Source organism: Peromyscus maniculatus, chromosome 2 (genome assembly GCF_049852395.1).
Source record: "Peromyscus maniculatus bairdii isolate BWxNUB_F1_BW_parent chromosome 2, HU_Pman_BW_mat_3.1, whole genome shotgun sequence".
NCBI lineage: Eukaryota > Metazoa > Chordata > Mammalia > Rodentia > Cricetidae > Peromyscus > Peromyscus maniculatus.
In genome coordinates this window covers 68285179-68290404 of record NC_134853.1, presented here as the reverse complement: position 1 = coordinate 68290404, position 5226 = coordinate 68285179, and positions in this window count along the sequence as shown.

Genomic DNA, 5226 nt, shown 5'->3' with positions numbered 1-5226 from the left:
TTACGTTTTTATTTATTTCTTTTGTGTGCATGTATATGTCTGTGGGCATGTGTCTGCCATGGCACACACATGGGGTCAGAGGAGGACATTTGGGAGTCAGCTTTCTCCTTCTGCCATGAAGGTTTCAGGGACTGAATTAATGTCATCAGGCGTGGCAGCAAGCACCTTTACTTGACGAGCCATTTTTCTAGGCCTTTTTTTGTTTTTATTTTGAGGTAAGGAAGGGCTGGAGGTAGAGCATTTTCCTGGCATGCATAGAGCCCAGTTTCAACCACATAAAACTGAGCTGGTGGTATGTTCACCGCAACTGGGAGAATGGAGCCTAAAGATGAGGCAGACTAAAGTCTCATGCAATAGCCAACTTTATTCAGAGCATCAGACAATTTATACCCCGGGGGTTAAGAATGGTCACTTAAATAAAGGTCTCATGAGTTCAAGCTGTATATAATCAAGTTGCACAGGGCAAAAAACAAACAAAACAAAACATGTTTCCATGGAGGCATATAAACAAATAACAACAGCCAGTTGTAAAAATAATCTGAAGTAAATTCACTCTTATCCACTACACCTGGGAGGGGGACGAAAGAACAACCCAAGAACAATTCCATGTTTTTGAAGAAACTGAGGTTGTAAGGCTCTTGTTTTCTTGGAGTTTTCTCACAAGCACCCGGAATTCACTTCGCACCACTCCACTCTTGGACGGTGTTCTGAGAGTGTGTACCCCTGTAATCATAGCTCAGGGGAAGAGAGGAAGGAGGGTCAGAAATTCAAGGTCAGCCTTGCCAACACAGTGAATTCCAAGTCAGCCTGGGTGACATAAGACCCCATCTCAACTGAAAAAACAAAGCAAAATTAGGAGAATTGATTTTAAGAGAGATAAAAAATAAAAATATCGCAGATAGTGTTTAGTACAGGAAGACATGGAGACCCAGTATCATCGTTCTGGCTGTGTGGAAAGGAAGGAAACTCAAGCATCATGCTCGTGTGTGTGTGTGTGTGTGTGTGTGTGTGTGTGTGTGTGTGTGTGTGTGTGTGCGCGCGCACGCGCGCGCGCGCGTACTCTGCCCAGGTAGCCGCTCCAGCTAACTTCTTTACGGTCATTGGTCCAGGAACAGGATGGACCTTAGAAATGCTAAATTGTCCAAGATCATTCACGAGTAACCGGCAGAGGCTGACTTCAAGCACAGCTGTGGGCGATTATGCAGTAGCCTTGTTTCTTCTCTCTTTCCGTCTCTAGACCAGGAGAAAGGGCAAGTCAGCATACAGAATGCTGTTCGGCTCCTGGAAGGGAGGGTTCTGGGCTCCAGTGAAGTCAGTGGTGAGTCTGATGAGCTCGCCACTGTGAGGGATTTGATAAAGGAATCTTCCCTTGGAAGCTTCCTCTCTGAAAGAAAACTCAAAGAATTAAAGCTCTGGGAAAGAGGCCCCAGAGATTGCCACAGCCTGTATTGGTCAGGGCTCACCAGGGACACAGATCAATTGTACACTCTTGTAAAGAGATTTATCTCAAGGCGTTGATCACAGTAGCTTGTTGTGTTTAAAACCTGATGGCTGAAGGTGGCAGGCTGTTTAAACTCAGGAGAGACTTGTGGTTCAAATCAAAGGCAATTGGGCCAAAAATCCAGGAAGTGTCCATATTGCAAATGAATGTACTGACAGACAGACTCCTTCCTGCTTGGGAGAGGTCAGCTTTTTCTTGGACTGGACTGGATGAAACCTGCCCATGCTATGAAGGCAATCTACTGTACTCAAGCCCATCCCTTTAAATATAAATCACATCTTCAAACACCCCAGGAAACTACCTAGGATAACTTTTGAGTAAATATGTGGGTATTGGAGTTGTGGTTTACCCCAGTAATAGAAAGCATGCCTAGAAAGTCTACAACCCTGGTTCAGTCCCTCCCTTTACCCCACAACTACAAACCTGGGTATGGTGGTCCAGCCAATTAACATATTAAATTTCAACAGATAGGTCTGCAAATCTCTGAGTATTGCAAAATCTGAAAAAAAGTCCACAGATGTGACAAAACATCATGAGATGGAATTAGCTTCCATTGCTGCAGTCGACTGTCAGCCTATCAGGATCTAGAATGGCCTGGTAGCCAAATGTTGAGCATGCCCATCCAGGACTATGTAGTGAGACCTTGCCTCAAAAACACAAAACAAAACAACAAGAAAAATGATACAGTAGCTGGGCGTGGTAGCGCTCTCCTTTAATTCCAGCAGTGGGAGCAGAGGCAAGATCGCTATGCGTTTGAGTCAGCCTTGACTATAGCACAAGATCATATTTCTCAAAATGTACACTATAAAATATAATTCTGTAATCAAGATAATATAGTGGAATTTGCTCCACCTATGACCGTGGGCTAATGGGCCCGAAGGACGCAGGGCTTCCTGCCATTGTACGAGACCTCTTAACAGGAGAGGGAGAGGGGTCACATGCCCCTTCTCCCTGCTCCTGCCTCCAAGGTGGATTCACTCCTGGTCAGATCAGAGGATGACTCCAGCTGTCTTCTCTGTTCTGTGTTCATGAGTGTATTCCCTCAATTTACCCTAATAAATTTCCTAAAACTTCTTAAACAGACTCCTGTGGATTTATCACTTTATCTGGTGCCCAACATGGGCCATGAACCCATGACCCTGAGGTTAAGAGTCTCATGCTTTACTGACTGACCCCTCTCCCTTTCCTTTTAAGAGGTCATGTACGACGGCTCCTTCCAGCCCTACAGCCCAAGGTCACGGGCAGAGCAAATACTAGATACTGAGCCAGGCATGGTGGTACATGCCTTTAATCCCGACACTTGGAAGGTGGAGGTAGGAGAACCAGAAGTTCAAGGCCAGACTGGATTACATAATTTCAAAAACTAAAATAATCCCAAACATATATAAAAATTTGTAATGTCAACTTGTGTAATATATACTTCTGGGAGTTGGAATATATTCTCTCTATATCTGAGTTTTCCTTAAAACAACACACACACACACACACACACACACACACACACACACACACACACACACACAGTTTCTGCTTCCTGGTCCTGGGAGGTTTCAGGAGTCCCCTAAATTCTGCTGTGCCTTCCCCGCTATGAGCAGCTGTGAGTCCAAACTGTCCCTCTTCTCTAGGAAAGCCCTCTCACATCTTTCCAGAACATTTCACCCAAACACAAAAGAACATACTTTCTTCTCAGCACCTCATGGAACTTTCCCCCAAATTGACCACATGCTCAGTCACAAAGCAATTTTCAACAGATGCAAGAAAACTGAAATAACTCCCTGCATCCTATCTGACCACCTCAGATTAAAGCTGGATATCAGCAACAATAAAACCAACAGAAAACTCACAAACTCCCAGAAACTGAACAACTCACTACTGGATGAAAAATAGGTCAAGCATGTGGTAATATATTGTGCACCCCAATAAATCTGGGGATCAGAGGACAGAGCTAGCTACTAGATTAGACATGGATGCCAGACAGTGGTGGCACGCACCCTTAGTCCTATCACTCAGGAGGCAGAGATTCGTCTGGATCTCTGTGAGTTCAAGGCCACACTGGGAACAGAGCCAGGCAGTGGTGGCACACACCTTTACTCCCAGGACTTGAGATCTCACGCCTTTGCTGGGGAAACAACACGCCTTTAATCCCAGGGAGGGAGATGGAGGGCAGAAAGAGGTATATAAGGCGTGAGGAAACAGCAACTCACTGTCTTGAGACTGAGGGTTTCGTGGAGGTAAGAACGTGTGGCTGGCTTGTTCTGTTTCTCTGATGTTTCAGCTTTCACCCCAATGTCTGGCTTTGGGGTTTTTATTATAAGACCTTTTAAGATTTGTGTTACACAAGACAAATTAGGAAAGAAATGAAAGACTTTCTAGAATTGAATGAAAATGAACACACAGCATACCCAAACTTAAGGGATGCAATTAAAGTAATTCTAAAAGGCAAATTCATAGTGCTAAATACCTAAATGTAAATTGAGCCAGGTGGTAGTGATTCACACCTTTAATTCCAGCACTTGGGAGGCAGAGAGGCAAGTGGATCTCTGTGAGTTCAAGGCCAGCCTGGTCTACAAAGCGAATTCTAGGACAGCTAGTACTGTTACACAGAGAAACCCTGTCTCAAAAACCCAAAAAATAAAAAGAGAGAGATCTCATACCAGCAACTTAAAGCACACCTGAAAGTTCTAGAACGAAAAGAAGAAATAACACCCCAAAGGAATAGAAGGCAAAAAATAATCAAATTCCAGGCTGAAATCAATAAAATAGAAATAAATTTAAAAAAATTAATGAAACAAAGAGTTGGTTCTTTGAGAAAATGACTAAGATTGACAAATCCTTAGCCAAATTAACTAAAAGGTGAGAAGAGAAGATCCAAATTAATAAAATTAGAGATGAAAAGGGGGACATAACAGACACTGAGGGAATCCAGAGAATCATAATGCCATACTTTAAAAACCTGTACCACACAAAATTCAAAAATCTAAAATAAATGGATAACTTTCTTTAAAAAACACCACCTATCAAAATTAAATCAAGAGCAGAATAGCAATTCAAACAGATCCATGACTCCTAGTGAAATACAAGCTGCAATTAATAATCTCCCAACCAAAAAAACTAGGGCCAGATGGTTTTAGTGCAGAATTCTCTCAGACTTTCAAAGAAGAATTAACACAAATACTCTTTTAAATTATTTCACAAAAAAATTCACAAAAAGGAACATTACCCAATTCAGTTCATGAGACCACAGTCACCCTGATACACAAACCACAAAAAGACTCAAGAAAGAGAATTACAAACCAATTTCCCTGATGAACATAGATACAAAAATTCTCAATACAATACTTGCAAGCCAAATCCAAGAACACATCAAAAAGATCATCCACCATGATTAAGTAGGCTTTATCCCAGAGATGCAGGGCTGGTTCAATATATGAAAATCAATAAATGCGATACACTATGTAAACAGAGTAAAGACAAAAACCTCATGATCTCATTAGATGCAGAAAGGGCCTTTGATAAAACCCAACACCCCTTCATGATAAAAGTCCCGGAGAGATTAGGGATACAATGGACATACCTCGACATAATAAAGATGGTTTATAGCAAGTCCCACAGCCAGACTCAACATCAATCATTAACCAAGAAAATGCTGTACATGCTTGCCTACAGCCCAATCTATAGGCATTTTCTCAGTTGGGGTTCCCTCCTCCCAGGTGACTACAGCCCAC